The 23,857-nt window shown below is 43.1% G+C and overlaps 1 protein-coding gene across 1 annotated transcript in view; it reads left to right on the top strand.

The window, feature by feature from the left end:
- Positions 1–8,450: 8,450 nt before the first annotated feature.
- The window catches only part of ELF2 (E74 like ETS transcription factor 2), a 94,921-nt gene continuing 79,514 nt past the window's right edge, over positions 8,451–23,857 (top strand). The window contains exon 1 of the mRNA XM_065877530.1: positions 8,451–8,691. The gene's annotated coding sequence lies outside the window, so the exon portion shown is untranslated. The remainder of the gene's footprint in view (positions 8,692–23,857) is intronic.

Here is a 23,857-nt window from a genome sequence, read left to right as displayed (position 1 = left end):
GTTGAGAGTCCGCCTGCCGATGCGGGGGACACGGGTTCGTGCCCCGGTCCGGGAAGATCCCACATGCCAGCGGAGCGGCTGGGCCCGTGAGCCATGGCCGCTGAGCCTTCGCGTCCGGAGCCTGTGCTCCGCAACGGGAGAGGCCACAGCAGTGAGAGGCCTGCGTACCGCAAACAAAACAAAACAAAACAAAACAACAACCAAATTTTAATATTCTAAGCTAGAGGAGAAAATTAATTCTTTCTATTCTCTCCATAAAAATAATATTGGAAAATCATCACATGAAGAAAAGAGAGAGTATGTGGCCAATGAACCTAAGAAAATTATTTTAGAGGCATGTCACGCAGTTGATTAATTAAAAATAATACAGTACGTTTTAATTTTCTTTCTCCACTCAGGCAACCAAATAAAAATGCAACCTTTGTAAGTGGGCTCTGGGATTCTCTAGTAGAATATAAGCCACTTTCGGGCTTGTTGAATTGTGAACTGTGCTCCTTCGCCGACCTCAAATCACAGGAGAGCACAGAATAGGGAGAAGCCAGCCTGACCTCGCCCTCGGCCTTGGAGATGCTGTGGAGGAGAAGGTGCTATTTGTGAAAGCCAGCTTTCCTCCTTGAAAGGCGGATAGCAGTCCCTACTGCAAGGCCCAGACTGGGGGGTTCATGTGAGGGAGAGTTTATCTGGGCAGGCTGAGAAGTGTTGAGAGCAGGGAGTCTGGAGCCAGCCCGCTTAGGTTTCCTGCCTGGCTCCGCTACTCACTTGCCGGTGATCTTGGAGAAGTTGTTCTACCCTTTCAGCTGCCTCAGTTTCATAATCTGCAAAAATGACGATAATACCTGCCTGATTGGGCTGTTATGAGGATTAAAAAAAAAGATTAAAAGGAAATACACGTTTGATCAACACTACCTATTAAGATGGTGCCAGATTTCCAAAGCATTTTGCTGGCATTTAGGACTCTGATCTCATGTAAGTACAGATATTAGCGATTACTGTACTTATTCATAGACTCTTGAATATTAATTTGAACCGTAGAAGTATTTTTATTTCCCTCTCTCCTCTACGTTATGGGAGTTTCCAGTCTTTCCTATAGGTTCGCAGTATTTTAAAACTCTCAATTCCTCTTCCCATCTATTCCATGCTTTTCTGTCTGGGATTCACATTTTAATTATGGTTCTCCTGTGACCTTTTGTCCTCCATATTGATTGGCTTCTTGTCCTGGCCTTAAATTTCCCTCTTTCTTTTTGCTTAGCAGTCGGTGTCATCAGCAGATATGGAAAGCCTACTCAGACACAATGCGGCAGACAGGAAGAACAGGATACAGGAGCCACAGGGTGGAGTAGAGGGAATATGCCGGCAACCAGAGGAAAAGGGAGTGTCTGGAGAGGCAGATAGGGAGTGCGGCCAGCAACACTCAGCCATCTGCAGCAGTGCCTGCTGTCACAGGCAGAACAGGGATGCCAAACAGAGGGGAACAGGGCTGCAAGGTGGCAGCAGTACCCGACGAATCTGGGGGGGATTGGGACATGAAGCTGGTGTCAAGGCTGAATCAGAGGGCAATACTTTTCATCCGTGTTGTTTGGACATGAACAGTTGAAACAAGGCTGCATTTTAGATGTACGTGGTCAAGAGCACAGGCTCTGGAGAATTCAATCTCCAACTCCACTGTCTACTGTGTAACTTTGAACAAGTGGCTTAATCTCTCATAACTTCAGCATGAACTCTAGGATGGGATAATTATACAGAATTCATAAGATTTTTTTTTTTAACATTGATTTATTTGGTTGTGCCGGGTCTTAGTTGCTGCTTGAGGGCTCCTTAGTTGTGGCAGGTGGGCTCCTTAGTTGTGCCACGTGAACTCTTAGGTGCGGCATGCAGGTGGGACCTAGTTCCCTGACCAGGGATCGAACCCGGGCCCCCTGCATTGGGAGCTCGGGGTCTTAACCACTGCGCCACCAGGGAAGTCCCAGAATTCATAAGATAAATGAACACAAAGTATCCAGTGGTACTGATGGGGGCCAATATTATAGTCATTATTGCTGTTATTGTTTACTACTGCTAAAATAATGCTGCCCACTCTGATTAGCTGACCAGTAGGAAAAATCCCCAGAGAGGAAGGCAAATAAATAATGGGAAAAGCAAGGCTTTTGGTGTGCTTTTCTATAGGGAAATGAACGGAAAGGAAAATTACAATTAACTCATTTTGCCTCTTAGCAGCATGGAAGAAACAGCTAAATGGCCTTGAAAACTAGTCAGCCTGCAGAGATGGAAATTTATTTCAGATCTTGCTCCATGGAAGATATTTACCTTTGTGTTTTAATTAACTACTATAGCATTTATCCTGAATTTTATTAAGAAACCAACTTCATTCAGAAATTTTAAAGATTAATGTAATCTTAAATCACTAATAAAATGTCTTCATGTACATTTCATTTGGACTTTTAATTTTATAACAAAGATGAGGCAAAATCTACTTACAAAAATTGGTTTTGACATGGAAAATGCTAGAAATCCTAACTAGAATAAAGTGTAATCCATCTTAAACCCTTCAAATTTTTTTTTTTTTTTTTTTTTTTTTTTTAAAATTTACTTCTTTTATTATTTTTGGCTGCATTGGGCCTTGGTTGCTGCATACGGGTGGCATGTGGGATCTTCCCGGACCAGGACTCGAACCCGTGTCCCCTGCATTGGCAGGCAGACCCCCAACCACTGCACCACCAGGGAAGCCCCCTTCAAATATTTTTAAAAAGCAAAATAAAATGTTCTTTTTTTAAAAACAATATTTTTCACTGCACCATGTGGTATGTGAGATTCTAGTTCCCCAACCAGGGATGGAAACTGTGCCCCCAGCATTCGAAGTACGGCGTCCTAACCACTGGACTGCCAGGGCAGTCCCAAAATGTTCTTTAAAAGTAACTTACTTGTGGGCTTCCCTGGTGGCGCAGTGGTTGAGAATCTGCCTGCCAACGCAGGGGACACGGGTTGGAGCCCTGGTCTAGGAAGATCCCACATGCTGCGGAGCAACTGGGCCCGTGAGCCACAATTACTGGGCCTGCGCGTCTGGAGCCTGTGCTCCGCAACAAGAGAGGCCGCGATAGTGAGAAGCCCGCGCACCGCGATGAAAACTGGCCCCCGCTTGCCACAACTAGAGAAAGCCCTCGCACGGAAATGAAGACCCAACACAGCCATAAATAAATAAATAAAGCAAACTGTCAACAAGTAAAAATAAATAAACACTATTATATTTTTTTAAAAAGTAATTTTTTGTGGATGGAATTAGTACAATGCTTCCAACTAAAGCACTATTCTAAAGAAACGACTGCTTTTAAAATATATCAAGAACTTAAATTATGAAATGACACTAAGTACTTATTTTACTAGAAAACATTACATGGTAAAATTACACCTGCAACTCATGATGATTTGGCTTCCCTTCCATATTAAAAACTTTATACTTTCTGCTTGTTTTACCTGATTGCATTTGACGGTACAAATGTCATTCTCAAGAATTGTTTCACTGGATTCTGGAAACTTCACATGTTCCTCCAAAATTATTTTGGTTTTCATCATTCTCTCAGGCAGGCCTCTTATAACTTGTTTAATATACAGTGTTTAAGAGATTCTGACTCGTAAAAGGCAAGATGGTACCTAAAACAAAACATGAGTTTGGGGACTGGGTTCTTTTGCAGACCCAGAATATGGGAGAGTTATGAATAATTATCTTTGGAGACGCCCAGAAATGGGCCGTGAGAGGTGTGGATGCAGTGGCTCACAAATAAGGTAGGTTAACACCGTAATAGAACTGGATAGTTGCCCAGAACCGCTTATTCTTTAAAGAGAGACAAAAGAAGAGATTTTTCTGGCTGTCCTTATAAAGTCTACGTGGTTGGTGGTAATCTGGGATTTGCCCACCTGCAGTGAGGGAATCCAACAAGTTTTTTTTTTACGCGGGCCTCTCACTGTTGTGGCTTCTCCCGTTGCAGAGCACAGGCTCCAGACGCGCACGCTCAGCGGCCATGGCTCACGGGCCCAGCCGCTCCGCGGCATGTGGGATCTTCCCGGACAGGGGCACGAAACCGTGTCCCCTGCATCGGCGGGCGGACTCTCAACCACTGCGCCACCGGGGAAGCCCAGGGAACCCAACAAGTTTAAAGCCTGTGTCAGTCACTCAAAATTCATAGCTGCGGCAGCTCGTGTGACACACGGCTTCCAACGCGGCCCTACTGATCCTCATCTTCAGGTGTCCGTGTCTTTGTGCGGTGCCCTCCCACGCTGAGTTACGAATGGTTTGTATGACCAGTAGAACAGGGCATAAGTCATGGTGTATGACTCCCGAGGCTGGTCAGAAAAGACAGCATGGCATTTCTTTGTTCTCTTGGGTTACCCACTTTGAAATGTTATAAGGGAATAGAGCCTTATTTAATCAGCTGTAACTCAAAGTGCTCAAGGATTTGCCCAGAAAGAGAATTTCCAGTTTGGGAGGGACAAATGATTTATTGGCTACCACTCAGAGAATTTAGACTTCTCCTTCATTCCTCGTGTTGAGTATCACTGCCCTGCTTAAGGCAGGTGCTAAGGGGTCCTTCTCCCACTTAACGTTCTGATATAAAAGTGGGGACAACCTCTTCCCTTGGTTAGCCTATCATACTGAAGACAGGCTGAGTAGTCCTAGAAAGATCTTAAAAAGAGACTTTCTTAGATAATTAGAGAAAACAAAAGGGAAATAAACAGAGAAAAGTACAAAATTACTGTACTTAGTACATATATAATCTTACTAATGTTTGGTCTCTCTATATATATATGCATGTATATGTACATAAATGCACAGAAAAAAGTCTGGAAGCTTAAATGCTAAACTATCATTTATGGTTATCCGTGGAACATTTGGAGGTATGGGATGGCTGGGTATGTGTGGAGGGTGAGGCATGGAAAGAAAAGCAGAGAAGGAAAGGAGACTTAGCTTTTTTAAAAGTCTAGTTTGTATTATCTGAGAATTGATGATGAGAATGTATCAATGAATCACTTGTATAATTAAAAAATGAACTGTGTAATATAAAAAGCAGAAGCAAAAGCAGTCTAGTTACTACATAGAGCTCTCCTCTTCTGTGATTATTCTAGGACTACTGGCCACATCAGCCCTTTCCTACTGAATTCTTTAGAATGCTTTGCTACAGACTTTCTGGGTTTCTTTCTTCACTGGCTTCCACAAGGGATGTGTCTTTCCAAGACCCACTGTCAAAGAGACATCAGAGCCATCAAGTTTGGCACCTTCAAGGTCAAGAGAGCGGAGTGTGGGACTTCCCTGGTGGCGCAGTGGTTAAGAATCCGCCTGCTAAGGCAGGGGACATGGGTTCGAGCCCTGGTCCGGGAAGATTCCACATGCTGCAGGGCGACTAAGCCCGTGCGCCACAACTACTGAGCCTGCGCCCTAGAGCCCGGGAGCCACAACTACTGAGCCTGTGCTCTAGAGCCTGCGAGCCACAAGTACTGAGCCCGCACCTGGAGCCCATGCTCCGCAACAAGAGAAGCCACCGCAATGAGAAGTCCACGCACCGCAACAAAGTGTAGCCCCCCGCTCGCCGCAACTAGAGAAAGCCCGTGCGCAGCAACGAAGACCCAACACAGCCAAAAATAAATTAAAAAAAAAAAAGCAGCAGATTGCTCCATTTCCTATTGTACCGGTCAGTGAGAGCAACACTAATTCCGGGTAGCAAAACACTCCAAAACACAGTGCTTAAAATAACAATCTTTTTTTTTTTTTGCAGGTCACTGGCTTCAAGCTGGGGGTGGTTCTAGACACACACAACCCCCGCCATGTCTCTCATTCTTCTTGTACTAGCAGACTTCCCAGGCATGTCCTTCATATTGTGAAAGGCACATGTGAGAGAGGCAAGCAGCAACATGCAATACCTCCTAAGGTCAGGCTCAGAACTGTCACACTATCACCCATATTCCTTTGGCCAAAAGCAAGTGGAACGGTCTCAGCCCAACGTCTGTGGAGTGCAGAAACAGTCTGTCTCTAATGAGAGGAGCTACAAAACCACATTTCAAAGGGCGCGCATGGAGCAGTGAAAAATCGGGAACACTAATGTTATTTACCGCTGTTTCTTCCTGGGACTTTCCAGCTTACTTCCAACTGACGGTAGAGGAGATACATTTCTTCTCATGTTAGCTGCAAACAGGAATGATTTGCCCCAGCAGGTGAGACCTGTTCCTAACTATAGAAATCAGGCGTTGTTGTAGCATGCTCCTTAATATGCCATGCTAGGGTCATGGAGATACAGTAGTGCTGATTATTAAGTCCTTACAAATATCAAAGTGGACAATGGTTCCCTTAAGTGATAGGTTTTTTGTTTGTTTGTTTCTTAGCAGGAAATAGGGGATTAGGAATACTGCCCTAGAAAGGGTGCTGTTTGTAGTATTCTGTTTAATGTGCATAAAAGGTTTCAATATTATAAGGCTTTATAAATTCTTTAGTTCAAAAGAGTGGCAAGAGTCGCTATGTTTTACATACAACTCAGGAATCCATACAACTTCATCTGAGTTCAGGGTATCTCTCTGACTAACCCTATTTGCTATCCAGATTTCCCCTACGTTTAAAAGTAAAAATCTCTTAAGAAGTATCCAGAGTTGCTTTTCAGGATAGGAAAGAAAGAATGCCCCTCTTCCCCCCCCTCCCCCGCCCCCGCCTCCGCTCCCCGGTAAATAAACAGGCATTATTAGCTTTAAAAAAGAAAGAGATCATTAAATTCTTCGGCTCTTCAGGGACTTCAATCAGTAGGGCCTTTGACGTTTAAGCCCTACTCTAGGGTTATCTCCATGGTTCCCACGTCACTTTCAAGAACAGATACCACTTGTATTCCTCAGGGTTTCTTCTACGCTCAGGACTGGCTGTGGAGCCGCAAAAGGAGTGAGTCTGGAGCCGGGAAACGAACCTGCCGAATCAGTACTGCGCCAGGTCCACCGGAGGGCGGCTGCAGGAGCCCGAGAGGGGACCAGAGTCGGTCCCCACGCGCACCGGGACAGTCACTGTTCTTTGTTAAACAAATACAAGCCAATGCGGCGGCGGCCAAGTGTAGTGGTGGGGGAAGAGATTGAGGCGTTTGTGTGCAGAACTGGGCGTAAGAAAGATCATTAATGAGGCGCTCCAAATGCAGGACAACCCCGGGCACCGTGTCATTGGCTTTTGTGCACTTGAAGGCGCGTGAGTGCCCTGCTCAGAGGTTCCCCTTTGTGTGAAAGTGGGGAAACCAGAAGCACGCGGCTACAGCTGGGTTTTCATTTTCGAATTCGCAGGCACCAAAATCCTCCCGCGCTCACCCACTCCCTCATTCTCGCGCCGACGATCCTCGGACTTGGGGTACTTCTCCGTCCGTCGCCGACCGAGCGAGCAGCGACAATGGCCCGGGGCGGGCGCCCGCAGCTCTCGGGGCTGAGCCAAGGGACCGCCCGCCGCGCTCCGCAGCTGCGCGCTGAGCCCCGCCGCCCGCCCGTCAGTTAACGCGGGCACCAACCGCCGCGCGGCCCGGCCGTTGGGCGGGTGGTAATTTCTGGGAATGGGGCGGGGTCCGCGGGGGTACTAAGGCCGGGCGCTTGCAAGCGAGCAGGAGGAGGAGGAGGAGGAGGAGGAGGAGGAGGAGCCGGCGGCGCGGAGGGGCGCTAGGCGGCCGGGGCGGGGCTCCACGAGCGTCACGGGCCGGGGCGGGGCCGGGGGCGCGCTCCGGCCCGCCCGCGGCCCCACCTTCTACTTAGCCCAGGCTTTTGAGTCCAGACGGGAGGGACCCGGGCTAGGAGTTTCAACGACCTCCGGCCCCCACTGACTGTCAGGCTACCTGAGTGCAGAGCAATCCCTTGAGGAGAAGGGCGGGAGTCCGGAGCTGGGGATGGGGTGACAGCCGGCGCCCGCGTGGGACCTCAGAGAGTGGCGAGGGTGTGTGCGTGCGCTCCGGGCCGGCGGCCGCTGCAGGTGCACGCGCGCCCCTACACGCCTGCCCGCGCTTGGGAGCCCCCGCGCCAGTCCCGGGCCGGGGCCGGAGTCGGGAGCAGGATGGGGGAGCCCCGAGCAGGGAGCGGGACAAGTGGCGAGAGTCTTTACCTGAGAAGGCGTGCTTGGGAGAAGTTGGGGGCTACAGGGCGGGCGAGATTCGAGAGAGCCATCGAGGCCTGGTGGGCGGGCTGGTGGGGGCCGAGGGCGGCGGGGCCCCGCGGGATATAAATAGCCGGCCCGGGTTTGACAGGCGCGTTGGTGACTGGCGGTGCCGCCCCCCCTCGCCGCGTGGGGAGGGGAGGAGCGCTCTGAGCGGGCGGGGTGGGGGAGGCGGACTCGACTGTCCTGTTGGCGGCGGCTGGAGGCCGAGGGGGCGGAGCCGAGGCGGGGGGTGGAGGGAGGGAGGGAGGGGGCCGGGAGCGGGGCGAGGGCGGGGGCCACCATTGCTCCCCGCGCCGGGCTCAGTGTCGCCGCCGTCGCCTCGGCGGTTGGGGGGGGGTCGGCGGGGCGGCGCGGGCGGGGGGCTCTGCGCGGGGCGGCGCGCTGCTGTTTTGTCTCCTCCTCTCCCAGTGGAGCGGCTCGGGCAGCCGGGGAGGCCCCGGCTCCCTCCGGACGCCCGGCCAACGGCGGCGGCGGTGGCGGCTAGTCCGCGGCCCTGCCGGGAGGGAAGGCGACGCGGCGGTCTTCCCGGGCGACGCGGAGAACAGGTAAGAGCGCGCGGGCCGCCGAGGCTGGTGCGAGGGAGCGCGGAGGGTGCGGCGAGAAAGGCTCGCCGTCCCGAGTGCCACCGCCTCCCTCCGCGCCCCCGCCCCGCGCCTGTGTTGTTGGCTCCGGGGTTTGCGGAGGGTTTTCCAGAGGCTGTGGCGGTGACACCGGCCGGGAGCTGGGGAAGGAGGCTGAGTGCCCCCGGGCAGCGGTCGGGGAGCGGGACTTGGAGAAAGGGGAAGGCGGGCGGCGCGCCCGCCCGCGGAGAGCGCGGGGCGCCGGGCAGGGCTGCGCAAAGAGGTTACGGACCCCGGCGGGGGGGATGGGCCGCGCGCAGCTGGTCTCGCAGTGTTTACACCGCCGCGCGAGTCACCTCTGCCGAGAAGCGGACTGAACTGACCCGCCTTATCCCGCGAGGAGGCCAGGGCGGGGGTCCGGCTCCGGAGGAAGCGCGTCCTGGGAGGGTCGGGGAGGGCGGGAGGCTGCGGCCGGCGCCGGGGCAGGGCGGCGAGCCCGGGGCGGGACCTGGGAGGCTCCGGCCGCGTGGGGTGGCGTGGAGGACTGGAGACCAGTTTCCTTCCCCTTCGGGCCTCATCGCCGCCTCTTACCTTTCCTGCCCTCCGGTGTTAGCTGGCACGGCAGGTTGTACTCGGTCATTCTTTTATTCTCGCTCTGCACGCCGGCCCCCTGCTGCCACTTCCCCCTATCCCCCCGGGAGTGGGGAGGCTGGGCTCTGATAGGAATCTGCTTTTTAAACAAAACAAAAACGGGCTCTGTAACACGCGCGTCCAGTGACCGCCTTCTGGATCCTCTCTTCGCGAAGCTGGCCCTCAGGGACCTTGCTCCTGGATGCTGGCGGGGTGGGGGGTGGGGGGAGGACGCGGGAGGAGGACGGTAAGGGCTCGGCCAGGGCTGGTACTGACTGCCCGAGCAGCTTTGCGAGCTTTGCGAGCAGGGCAGCCGAGTCCCCTCTTGCTCTGCTTGGGCATTTTTATTCCATGTCAATAAAGGAAAATATTCCAGTACCCCAGGAGTAATCCAGGTTGCATAGTTCCTAGTGTTTCCCATATGCCAGCGTCCCGGGCACTCTTTTTTCTAGGAGCTGGCTACGGTGCAGAATAGCCTTTCTTTACGTTCTTAGTACTTCATTAAAGGAGTAAGAGGGGAACACTTTATTGTGAAACTGAATTTCACCCCCTTTTTTGTCTTCATGAACATTTATTTCAGCCGTGTGGTTTAAATTTTAATCCGGTGACGATAGAACAGTAATCTGGTGTTTGGTAATCAGATTTGCTTTTTCTTTTTATCTGTGGGTCTGTATCGAGAGGTAAATGATGTACTTTGTCTAGTGCCATAATCACAGAATAGTGACAGAATGCACAGAAGAATGTATGCTTTACTAAGATAGGTTTGGATATTTGAGCTTCAGAGTTTCTTCCTTTCTTCCAAAGGTAGAATGACTTTATATAAGACTGGAAACTATTGAATTACATTTAAAGGGATTTAGGAATAAAGTTTAAATATGATGTAATACAGTTTACACAGTGAGCTCATATGAATATTATTGAGGTATCTCCTAGTAAACACACGAAGTAGAAAACTGATATATCTTGGGCATTTGAAATTTGAAAATTTAATATCAATCTGTTTTTTAAGCTTAGTGACTGAACTAATTGCTTTGATGAATCATTGCTTTTAATTTCAGACACACAAACTCATTTACAAAATAATCACAGTAGGTTGGAAAGAATTTGTAACTTTGAGATTCTTCTGTCCTAAGTAGATAGGTGGGTAACTGCAGCTGTGGTAGGGCCTTACCAGCACTGATGGCTTCACCTGCTCACAGATCGTACACCGAGGTTTATTGCTGTTGTTGTTGATAACAGCTTTATTGAGATATAATTCACCTACCATTTGATTCACCAATTTAAAGTGTACAGTTCAGTGGTTTTTAATGTATTCACAGAGTTGTGAAACTATCACCATCATCAATCTTAAAACATTTTCCTCACCCCCCAAAAAGGAACCTCATACCCATTAGCTGTCAGTCTCAATTTCCCCCCAGAACCCCCAGCCCTAGGCAGCTGCTAACTACTTTTTGTCTCTATAGATTTGCTTACTCTGGACATTTTCTGTAAATGGAATCGTACAGTGTGTGATCTTTCATAATTGCATTCTTTGATTTAACATAATGTTTTCAGAGTTCATCCACATTGTAACGTGTCATTATTTCATTTCTTTTTACTGCTGAGTAATATTCCATTGTATGGATATACCGCATATTATGTATCCATTAATTAGTTGATGGACATTTGAGTTTCTACTTTTTAGCTATTACAAGTAATGCTGCTACGCACACTTGTGTACAAGTTTTTGTGTGGATATGTTTTCATTTCTCTTGGATATATACTTTTTTTAAAAAATTAGCTTTTTGAGTTATCATTTAATACCAAAAAATTAATCCTGAGTGAAAACTCAATGATTTTTAATAAATATATTGAGTTCTTAAATTATCACCACAAGCCAATTTTAGAACGTGTTATCACTTCTGAAGATTCTCTCTAGCCTGTTTGCTGTTAACCCTTATTCTCACGCCTGGCCCCAGGCAACCACTGATTTGTGTTTCGTTTCTGTAGATTTGCCTTTATCTTTCGTATAAATGGAAACATACAGTATGTAGTCTTTTGCGTCTGGCTTCTTTCACTTAGCATAGTGTTTTGGAGAGTCATCCATATTGTAGCATGTGTCAGTATTTTGTTCCTTTTTATTACTGAATAGTATTTTAATGTGTGGTTATACCATATTTTGTTTATCTGTTGACCAGTTGATGGGCATTTGGATTGTTTCCAGTTTTTTGACTGTTGCAAATAATGAAGCTTGAAAGTTTGAGTGTGAGTCTTTATGTGGACATATGGTTTCATTCTCTTGGGTAGATGCCTAGGAATAGAATTGCTGGGTCATCTGTTTTACTTTTTAAGAAGCTGCCACACTGTTTTTGAAAGTGGCCTTACATTTTATATTCCTGACAGCGATGTGTGAGAGTTAGTTTTTTCACACCTTTGTCAACACTTGTTATTGTCTGTCTGTTTTATTTTAGCCATTGTACTGGGTGTGAAGTGTTTAAGTCATTGTGATTTTAATTTGCATTTTTCCTAAAGATGTAAGGTGTTAAGCGATTTTTCATATGATATTCATTCATATATCCTTTTGGGTGAAATAGCTATTCAAATCTTTTGCCAGTTGTCTTACTATAATTGAGTTATAAGAATTTTTTATACATTCTGGATGTAAGTCCTTTCTTAGATACATGATTTACAAATATTTTCTCCCAGTTTGTGGCTTTTTTCTTTTCTTCATTTTTACTGGAGTCTTTTGAAGCACAAAAGTTTTAATTTTGATGGAGCTTAATTTCCCAATTTTTCTTTTATGGATCATGCTTTTGTTGTTTAAGAACTCTCCCTCATCCAAGATCTTGAGGATTTTCTCCTTTGTTTTCTTCTAGATGTTTTATAGATTTTGCTATTATATGTAGATTTGTGATCTATTTTGAGTTAATTTTTGTGTATGGTGTGAAATAAGGATCTAAATTCACCTGTTATATATGGGTTGTGTTAGCACCGTTTGTTGAAAAGAACTGTCATTTCTCCATTGATTGTAATTGTAAATATTTAATTCTGGACTTTCAGTTCTGTTTTGTTATCTGTATGTCTGTCCTTTGGCTAGTACCACCCTGTCTTGATTACTGTGCATTATGGTAATTTATGAAACCAGGTAGTGTAAGCTCTTAAATTTTGTTCTTACTTTTGAAAATTGTGGCTATTGTGGGTTATATATAAAAATTTTAAAATCGACTTGTCAGTATCTGCGAAAAAAGTTTTGGAATTTTGATGGGGAATGCATTGAATCTGTAGATCAGTTTGGGATGAATTACCATCTTACAATATTGAGTCTTCTAATACATGAACATGAAATTTTTAAAAAATTTATTGATCTTTAATTTTTCGAAGTGATGTTTTAAACTTTTCAGTGTATAAATCTTTTACTTAAAAAATAAAAAAAAATGTTATTGTGGTAAGAAAACTTAACATGAGATCTACCCTCTTAACTTTTTTTTTTTTTTTGCGGTATGCGGGCCTCCCACTGCCGTGGCCTCTCCCGTTGCGGAGCACAGGCTCCGGACGCGCAGGCCCAGCGGCCGTGGCCCACGGGCCCAGCCGCTCCGCGGCACGTGGGATCCTCCCGGATCGGGGCACGAACCCGCGTCCCCTGCATCGGCAGGCGGACCCTCAACCCCCGCGCCACCAGGGAAGCCCTACCCTCTTAACTTTTTAAGAATGCACTACAGTGTTGCTAACTATAAACAGTTGCTAACTATAAAAGTTTTGGTTTAATTGTTTTTTTTCTCAGTTGTTTTTCTGTTTTCTACTTCACTGATTTCCATTTTAATCTTTATAATTTCCTCCCTCCTTCTTGCTTGAGATTTTGTTTGCTTTTCTCTTTCTGGTTTCTTAAGGTAGAAGCTTAGGTTATTGATTTGAGATCTTTCTTAACTTTTTAAGAATAACCTACAGTGTTGCTAACTATAAACAGAGTGTTGTATAGCAGATTTCTATACATGGTAGAAGTTTCCTTTTTAATTCTGTTTTGTTCAGAGTTTTTATCATGAATGGGTATTGGATTTTATCAGATGCTTTTTTGCAACTCTTAGCAAGACCAGCTGTTGCGGTTTGCTCACGACTGTCCTGGTTTTAGTGCTGGAAGACCTGCACCTTGGGAAACCCTTCAGTCCCAGACAAACCAGAATGGTCGGTCGCTTTAATGTCTGAGATGATCATGTGGTTTCTGTCCTTTATTCCACTAATATAGTGTATAATATTAATTGATTTTTAGCAACTAGACGAGCCTTATATTCCTGGGATAAATCCCACTTGGTCATGGTATATAATTCTTCTTATATGTTGCTGGATTTAGTTTGCTAATGTTTAATTGAATATTTTTGTGTCTGTATTTATGGAGGATACTGGTCTGTAGTTCTCTTGTGATGTCTTTGGATTTTGTAATATAGTAATACATATTAATCCCAGAATAAATTCGGAAGTGTCCCCTCTTCTATTCTCTGTAAGAGTTTGTGAAGGACTGGTGTTGCTGCCTCCTTGAAGATATTTGATAGAAGTCGCCAGTAAGGCATCTGGGCCTAGATTTTTCTTTTTGGGAAATTTTTAAACTACTAATTCAGTTTCTTTACTTGTTATAGATCTATTCAGATTTGTTGCTAAGTTTTAAATTATTAGTTTTGGTAATTGTGTCTCTAGGGATTTGTCTATTTCATCTCAGCTATTTAATATTTTTGGCATACACTTCATAATATTCCTATATATGCTTTTAATTTTGCAAGCATAGGTAGTGTTTTTTGCTTTTTCATTCCTAATTTTGGCAGCATGTGTCTTCTCTCTTTTTTACTTGGTCATTTTAGCTAAAGGTTTGTCAGTTTTGTTGCTCTTTTCAAAGTAAAAAGTTTTGGTTTAATTGTTTTCTTCTCAGTTGTTTTTCTGTTTTCTACTTCACTGATTTCCATTTTAATCTTTATAATTTCCTCCCTCCTTCTTGCTTGAGATTTCGTTTGCTTTTCTCTTTCTGGTTTCTTAAGGTAGAGGCTTAGGTTATTGATTTGAGATCTTTCTTCTTTTCTGATATAGGCCTACATTTCCTTCCAAACGTTGTTAGCTGCCATATGTTTTTATATGTTCTGCTTTTTAAAATTTTCAGTCATATTTCCTAATTTCCTCTGTGATTTCTTCTTTGACCCATGGGTTATTTAGAAATGTATTGTTTAATTTCCAATTATTTGGGGATTCCCTAAATTTCATTGTTGCTGATTTCTAATTTAATTCCCCTGTAGTAAGAGAATATACTTTGTATTTTTCTCATTTTAAATTTATTGAGACGTTCTTATGGCCTAGTATGTAATCTATTATGAAGAATGTTCTGGACTTCCCTGGTAGTCCAGTGGTAAAGAATCCGCCTTCCAATGCAGGGGATACGGGTTCAATCCCTGGTCGTGGAACTAAGATCCCACATGCCGTGGGGCAACTAAGCCCGCAGGGCAACTAAGCCCCTGTGCCTCAACAAGAGAGGCTGTGTGCCGCAAACTATGGAGCCGATGCGCCCTGGAGCCCATGCACCACAACTAGAGGAAAAAACCCACATGCCGCACTAGAGAGAAGCCCGCGCACCACAGCTAGAGAAGCCTGTGCGCGGCAACGAGAGATCCCTCATGCTGCAACTGACACCCGATGCAGCCAAAATAAATAAATAAATAAATTAAATGAAAAGAAAAAAAAAAGAATGTTCAATGTGTGCTAGAAAGGTTTTGTTGGGTGGAATGTTTCATAGGTGTCAGGTCAAGTTGGTTCTTTGTGCTTATTTTCTGTCTAGCTATTCTATTAATTACTGAGAGTGAGATTCTAAAATCTCTATTATTATTGAAGTGTCTATTTTTCCTTTCAGTTCTAATTTTTTTTTATAAAGTTATTTATTTATTTATCTTTGGCTGCATTGGGTCTTCATTGCTGCGTGCAGGGTTTCTCTAGTTGTGGTGAGTGGGGGCTACTCTTCCTTGTGGTGTGTGGGCTTCTCATTGTGGTGGCTTCTCTTATGGCGGAGCACGGGCTCTAGGCGTGCGGGCTTCAGTAGTTGCAGCACGTGGGCTCAGTAGTTGTGGCTCACGGGCTCTAGAGCGCAGGCTCAGTAGTTGTAGTGCATGGGCTTAGTTGCTCTGCAGCATGTGGGATCTTCCCGGACAAGGGCTCGAACCCGTGTCCCCTGCATTGGCAGCCGGATTCTCAACCACTACACCACCAGGGAAGGCCCGTTCTGTCAATTTTTGCTTCATATTTTTGGGGCACTGGTGTTAGGTATGATATACATATATAATAATACACATACATATACCTTATAGTAGTATTTTGTCTGGTGTTAGTGTAGCTACTCCAGCTCTCTTGTGCTTACTGTTTGCATTCTGTATCTTTTTCTGTCTTTTTACTTTCAACTTACTTGTTTTTGAATCTAAAGTGTATCTTACAGTATATAGTTAAAATGCCTATTTAAAAAAATAGTTTGACCACTTCTGCCTTTTGATTGGAAGGTTTAATCTGTTCACGTTTAATGTAATAGTTGATATTCAGATTTATGCAGTTTTGCTAGTTACTTTCCATACGTCTCATTTCTTTTTTTATTTTTTTGATTGTCTTCTACTCCCTGTTCTGGAGTTACTAGATATTTTCCAGGGTATCATTTTAATTCCTTTGTTAGTTTCTTAACTGGATTTTTTAGTTATTTTCTTAGGTTGCTTTAGGGATTACAGTGTGTGTCTTAATTTATCACAGTTTGCTTCAGAATTGACTAATTTAATTGTAGTAAAATATAGAAAATTTGCTCCATTTTCTCCCCCCTCCTGTCTGTTAGTATTGTCACGCATATTAAATTTTTATGTTCTAGAAGCCCAAGAATACAGTTTATAATATTTTAATGCAACTGTATGTCTTAAAGATAGTTAAGGGAAGAACAAGTATTTTAAAAGGTTTTTTTAAAAAAAATATTTACCATGTATTTACCGTTTATGTGATCTTTATTTCTTTTTATGTATTTGAGTTATGGGCTGGTTATTCCTTTCAGTCTGGTGGACTTCCTTTTGGATTTCTTGTAAGGAAAGTCTTATTAATGAATTATCTCAGTCTTTGTTTCTTGGGATTGTTTTTATTTTGCCTTTATTTTTGAAGAATAGTTTTGCTGGATATAGAATTCTTTGTTACATTTGTTTACTTTTAGCATTTTGAATATGTCGTCTCCTGCTTTCTGGCCTTCATTGTTTCTGAAGAGTTATGTTCTTTTTGTGCATTCAAGATTTCCTGTCTTTAGTCAACAATTTTTTTTTTTTTTTTTTTTGCTGTATGCGGGCCTCTCACTGCTGTGGTCTCTCCCGTTGCGGAGCACAGGCTCCGGACACGCAGGCTCAGTGGCCATGGCTCACGGGCCTAGCCGCTCTGCGGCATGTGGGATCTTCCTGGACCGGGGCACAAACCTGTGTCCCCTGCATCGGCAGGCGGACTCTCAACCACTGCGCCACCAGGGAAGCCCCTAGTCAACAATTTTACTGTGGTATGTCTAGGTGTGGATCTCTATGTGTTAATCCTACTTTGGATTTGGTAAACTTAAATGTAGAGATAACCATATTTTAAACATTTGGTAAGTTCTAACTGTAGTTTCTTCAAGTATTTTTTCTATCCTTTTCTCTCTTTCCTTTTCTTCTGGGACTCTCATTACATGTAAGTTGGCATGCTTGATGGTATTCCTGAGTCTCTGAGGCTCTGTTCATTGAAAGGTTTTTTTCAAAAATTCTTTTCTGTTTTTCAGAATTGGTAATTTCTATTGATATATCTTCAAGCACATTGGCTCTTTCTTCTGTCATCTCCAGTCTGCTTTCTGAACTCTGCTAGTGAATTTAAAATTTTGGTTCTTAATACTTTTCAGCTCTAGAATTGTTATACTTTCCAACTCCAGGATTTCCATTTTATTCTTTTTTAAAATAATATCTGTATCTTTATTGATAAGAGTTATATGAGTTACAGTTGTCATACTTTCCTTTAATTCTTTAACGTGGTTTCTGTATTTGGAGATAAAATTAAATTTTAGATAGAAAATGATATCTAAACTATGTGTTAAATCCTAAAATGGAGTTTGCTTTACTTCTAAATTATATTCAATATTTTCATCTGTATTTCATGATATGCATGAAAGTATACTACTCATAAATGCTAAATTTCATCTGATAGTTTCTTTTCAAACATAATTAACAATTTACTTATAATTATTAGTGTTTATTGGAAAGTAGGATCAGTGTACAATTTGAAAGACATGCCATTAATTCTGAAACCTTAGTTCATTCCCTGAACTGATCATACAGTATAAAGTCTACTTGTTTGTCCATATTTCTTGCTGCTTAATTCTCTCATGGTGGGTGCTAATTGGTAGGAAAAAATGGAAGAAGCCTAAGAGAGCAATATAATGAGTTAGAATGGTTATAAGATATCAAAATCTTCATATGAGCTTGTGCATTTAGTAGTATAGTATTATTCATTTTAGGTCCTTGAGAGATTGTAGTAAATAAGATAAATGCAGTCCTTGTTCTCATGGAACCTTATATTCTGTTAGAGGGGACATGCATTAAACATATAAACAAGATAATTTTAGAGAATGATGAATACAGTGAACAAATAAAATAGGGTAATGCGATCTCAAATAGAGAATGATGGGGCAGCTACCTGGAAATGGGATATAATCTGGGGGAGGAGAGCCATGAAGGAAATGTCTCTCTGAAGAGGTGGTATTTGAAGTGAGATCTGCGTGATGTGTGAGGAGCATTCAGTCTGTGGATGATCTGGAAGACCCTTGTAGCCTAGAGAACAGGAGGTGCAGAATAAGCTTGGTGTGTTGTAGGAATAGGGCCAGTGTAGCTGGAGCTCAGCAAGCCAGTGAAAGAGAAATGAGGGCTGAATGAGGTCAGAGAGGTGGGGTGGGCTACCCCTGGGTTGATCTTTATAAAGACCATGTTAAAGAGTTTAGATTTTTTTCTAAGTGTGGTGGGAAAACAGTGGAAAAATATTGCAGCGACCTTCATTCTTGACGCAAGAGTTAATTTACAGCCCAGTATATAATTTTATTCTTTTTTTTATTTTTACTTTTGGCTGCGTTGGGTCTTCGTTGCTGCGTGTGGGCTTTCTCTAGTTGCGGCGAGCGGGGGCTACTCTTTCTTGCAGCGTGAAGGCTTCTCATTGTGGTAGCTTCTCATGTTGCGGAGCATGGGCTCTAGGCATGCAGGCTTTAGTAGTTGCAGCACTCAGGCTCAGTAGTTGCAGCGTGTGGGCTCTGGAGCACAGGCTCAGTAGTTGCGGCGCATGGGCTTGGTTGATCTGTGGCATGTGGGATCTTCTCGGACCAGGGATCGAACCCGTGTCCCCTGCATTGGCAGATGGATTCTTAAGCACTGCGCCACCAGAGAAGTCCTATAATTTTATTGTTTAACAGCTTCTGAGTGTGAATAAATATTTCTAGGGTTTTCTATGACTGATTTTAACTTTATAAAGAATAGAAGGGAAAGTAACTTCTTCCTTGAAATTTAACTATCTAAAAATAAGACAAAAACCTATTATCTGTAAAACTTTGAATTTGTAGTACAGTTATAGCAGTGGCAGAGATTCTTGCCCAGTGATTAGAGCCGCAGGTACAATGGAGAAGATGATAGTTAGTCCTTCAAATAAAAATAAGCATGCGTTTGTTCATAGATCTATTATTCATTATACATTCTACAGGCCCTGTAAGCACCCATGATCCAGAGCCTGTGGGGAACGTATAAACCTTGGCTTAATTAGGTAAAGGGAGATAATCTTGGAAATAGTTATAGTTTAGGCCTCAGAGTGAGAGACTGGGTGCACATTTTCCCCTAGTTGCTTCTGCAGGGACCTTTTTATTTAACACTATGAGAAAGTTTATATTTTGGTTCCAGGTAAATATGGGTAAGTCTTAATTAGCATATAAAGTCTATACCTGAGAATCTTTGTTTCTTGCTAATATAGAATTACAGGCCAACATTTCTTTCTAAGAAACAAATAAAAAATAAGCTCTGAAGTAAGTCAGAAAGAGAAAAACAAATACCATATGCTAACACATATATATGGAATCAAAAAAAAATGGTTCTGAAGAACCTAGGGGCAGGACAGGAATAAAGATGCAGACATAGAGAATGGACTTGAGGACATGGGGAGGGGGAAGGTAAACTGGGACGAAGTGAGAGAGTGGCATGGACATATATACACTACTAATTGTAAAATAGATGGCTAGTGGGAAGCAGCCACATAGCACAGGGAGATCAGCTCGGTGCTTTGTGACCACCTAGAGGGGTGGGATAGGGAAGGTGGGAGGGAGACACAAGAGGGAGGAGATATGGGGATATATGTATATGTATAGCTGATTCACTTTGTTATAAAGCAGAAACTAAAACACCCTTATAAAGCAATTATACTCCAATAAAGATGTTAAAAAAAAAAAAACTCAACCTTAAAGAGGCCAAAGGAGAAAGAGTTTCTGATACTGTCACTTTCTCCCTAAGGCCTACAGAACTTATATGAGAGAATTTGTGAGTTAAATAATTAATTCCCTCCTCCCGCCACCCCCTTTTTTTGGAAAGGGAAAAAAAATATGTATGCTTATGTAGATAAGGTAGATGTAATTCCCATTTAGCATATTTTAAGCCTTCTAATCAGCTCATGTTATGAGTCAATAAAGGAAGTAGGTAGAAAAATCTCCCAGGGGTGGGGTGGGAGAGGTTCTATGTGATTCATTCACAGTTTCAATGTTAAAAACACTTGTATAATCATGAGGCAGAAAACCTTTAAGAGCACAGAGTCTGGAGCCAGACGGCTTAGGTTGAAATTCTGACCTTCTCATTTGTTTGTTTGACCTTGAGTAAGTTACTTAAAAAAAAAAAAAAAAAAAAATCGCCTGGTACCTCAGTTTCCCCAAATGTAAAGTGGGGAATTATACCTGTTTTGTAGGATTGTGTAGATTAAATAGGTTAATAGATGTAGTGAGTTTAGAATAATGTTGGCATAGAGTAAGTGCTCTATAAATGTTAACTACTGTTATCCCTTCATTGTTTGGAAGAAGAAGAAAATATACTCTAAGCTAAGCTAGTTATCGAGTTACCTCTAGGATAATTCACATTAATGAATTCATATCCTGTCAAACCAGAATATTTAAAAAGGTTGTCGTGAAGAGCAGTTCTTTGCTTCCTTTTAAGTCACGGTAGTGAAGAAGTTGGCGAAGGTTTTAGAATTATCTGCACTAGGGTCTTTTTAAAAAAAATAAATTTATTTATTTATTTATGTCTGCGTTGGGTCTTCGTTGCTGCGCGCGGGCTTTCTCTAGTTGCGGAGAGCGGGGGCTACTCTTCGTTGCGGTGTGCGGGCTTCTCATTGCGGTGGCTTCTCTTGTTGCAGAGCATGGGCTCTAGGCACGCGGGCTCAGTAGTTGTAGCTCACGGGCTCTAGAGCGCAGGCCCAGTACTTGTGGCACATGGGCTTAGTTGCTCCACAGCATGTGGCATCTTCCCGGAGCGGGGATTGAACCCGTGTCCCCTGCATTGGCAGGCGGATTCTTAACCACTGTGCCACCAGGGAAGTCGTGCACTAGGGTGTTGAGGATGGCAGTTGCTGGATTGGCAATTTATCTCTCCTTCAAAAAGAAAACTTTCCCCAGTTTGCTTTGCTGAATAGAACCTAAGTAGATTTTAGGCTTCCTGATGACTGGGAATCTGCCATATACCCTGATCACCTCTAGCTTCAGCTTCCTGTAAAGCAGTTGCTTGACTACCTTAAGCCAGTTGAAACAAGTCTTTTAAGTCTTTTATGTGTCTCTCTTTGGATGTACAAGAGGCTATTGTGACCATATTTGAGACTTCTTAAATGTCTGTGCAGTGGTCAGGGGATAAGCTGGTGGCTTTGATTGCTATTTTTCCCTAACCAAACCTCCTAGTACATATTCTCCTGTCTGGTTCTTACTTGATTTGGAAGTGTGCTTATTCACAGAATATACAGGCTAAACATTTATTTCCACCATTTAGTATTTCTTACAAATAGTTCATAGTATAAGTCTAGAAATGAATATTCATATAAGTTCAGGGTTACTGATTAATAATGAGACCTTTGGGGACTTCCCTGGTGGTCCAGTAGTTAAGGCTCTGCTTCCGCTACAGGGGGCGCGGGTTTGATGCATGCTGTGCAGTGTGGCCAAAAAAAAAAAAATCAGACCTTCGTTGCTTATCTTCATCCTCAAGATAGGTTGGATTCTAAGATGTGCTTAATGTGATCTCTTCCTCCATATACTTATTATGGCCTTTATTATTACTGCCCTACAATTTGAGCCTGTGTGAAATGGTAACAGAGTTTAGGAGGATCAAAATATTCAAGGAGTACAGATAGCTAGGCAGCAGTATCATTTTTAGCTCCAGTGGTAGTTGTGGGTAGTGCAGTCAGGTTGATTTTGTCTTGCCATCTCTTTGCTCATCAGTTCTTTAAATAACTCTAATGTTTGATTATTCAGAGTATTTTAAGATGATAATTCCCTCTTAGATTTTCACCATCACAAAATAAATTGAACAAACCAGCATTTGTTAGGTTACGCCCAGGAACCTGGCCATTGGATGGTAGTTCTTTGGATGATGAAGAAAACAACCAAAACATGCCTGGCAAGAAAAGCATCAAAATACCTTAAACAGAACTTAGATGAAATCACAGATTATCTAAGTTCATTTCTTATCTATGTGTTATTCTGTGACTTTGTGTGTCAGAACTCAGGGCCGTGAGTAAATAAGGATTTTAAGATATTATTATCCATGGTATGGGACTCTTGAAATGCAGAATTGTTTTATGGTTGGCAAGTTATCGATATTTTGCTTAATTTTCCAATTAGCCTCTTCAATCTATTTCTTTTTTTTTTTTTTAACGGTATGCGGGCTTCTCACTGCTGTGGCCTCTCCCGTTGCGGAGCACAGGCTCTGGACGCGCAGGCTCAGAGGCCATGGCTTATGGGCCCAGCCGCTGCGCAGCATGTGGGATCTTCCCGGGCTGGGGCACGAACCCGCGTCCTCCACATCGGCAGGCGGACTCTCAACCACTGCGCCACCAGGGAAGCCCTCAATCTATTTCTTCTATAAAATGAGCTCTAAGATCTCTTCCAGTAATTTCATGTAATTTCTCTTATACTGTAAATTTCTAGCATGCAGTTTAAAATATCTAGATCAATCACCTTGCCCTAAAGTAAGTCCCATGACATGACCACTTGCTGCCCAAATAATTTCCAGCCCTGACCTGTGGGCCCAAATATTTGTCAACTGTATGCTGCTCAGACTTAGTTCCATTTTCAGAGGGGGATTCTTCTTTCTTTAAAAGATTCATCAGTTTACTTTTTATCCCTTTAAAATGTACTAATTTTTGTTGTAACAAGTCAGAAGGATGAACATCTCAGTTTTGCATGAGGAGCAGTTAGGTTTTAGGTATAATCATCTGTTACTGCTTTATTCTTAATAGGAAGCCTTGGCAATATGATACAGCTCTGATTGGTGCTATAAAATACATAGTAATAATAAAGTTACATTCATTCAGTACTCATAGTGTACCAGGCACTTTATGTAAAGGATTAAAAGAACTAAACACACCGACTTCCTAGAGTTGTTTTACTATCTTATTATGGATGAGGATATTGAAGTTTAAAGAGATAAATAACTGCCCAAGATTATGTAGTCATAGGTAAAGCCAACATTCAACAAGTATTTATTGAGTACCTACTGTATTCTGGGGATACAGTGGTCAGTAGGCTCTTAACTGTTAGTCGTACTAGCTCTTAAATATAAAGCATACTGTTAAAATAGTACTCGTGTGATAGGGGGAATAATTATACCTATTTCACAGGGTTATTGTAAGGGTGAAAGGACAATGCATAAAAATGCTTGATTCAATAACATAGAAATAGAAGAATCCATAGTTGAGACTATTATTATATTAGCATTATAAACTACATACAGAATTCCTGTCAGACTTGGTAGATAATTAAAAAAATAGAACAATGAAAATATGAATCGGAAGTATTTCAGGAATTGAGTTCCAAATTTAAAAGCTTTAATTTTACCAATAAAGTGGCTAAGAATAATAAGGCTTTTTAGGGGGAGAATTTTCTGATTCCATAGGCAGGTACTAGTTGTGAGCCAAGCTGTACATAAGTTTAGATTACAAGCTACAGTTCTTCTTAGCATGGTGATAACGTTAATATTGAATAAGAATCTCTTTAATAGGTTAAATTCTAATTTGCAGCATTGTCCTCTCCTTCTTTTAAAGTCAAATTTATTGTTTAGTTTACATGTAGTAAAATTCATCCTTACATTTCCATGATTTTGAGAAATTCATATCATTATGCAGTTAACCACCACAGTCAAGATATAGAACATTGCTATCACCCCCCAAGAGTTCCTTGTGCCCTTTGAGATAACGCCTTCCCACTGATCTGTTTTCTGTTCCTATAGTTTTACTTTTTCTTGAAATGTCCTGCAAATGGAATTGC

The sequence above is a fragment of the Phocoena phocoena genome, chromosome 5, assembly GCF_963924675.1.
Source record: "Phocoena phocoena chromosome 5, mPhoPho1.1, whole genome shotgun sequence".
In the NCBI taxonomy this organism is placed as follows: Eukaryota; Metazoa; Chordata; class Mammalia; order Artiodactyla; family Phocoenidae; genus Phocoena; species Phocoena phocoena.
This window is presented reverse-complemented; position numbering and strand designations above follow the sequence as displayed.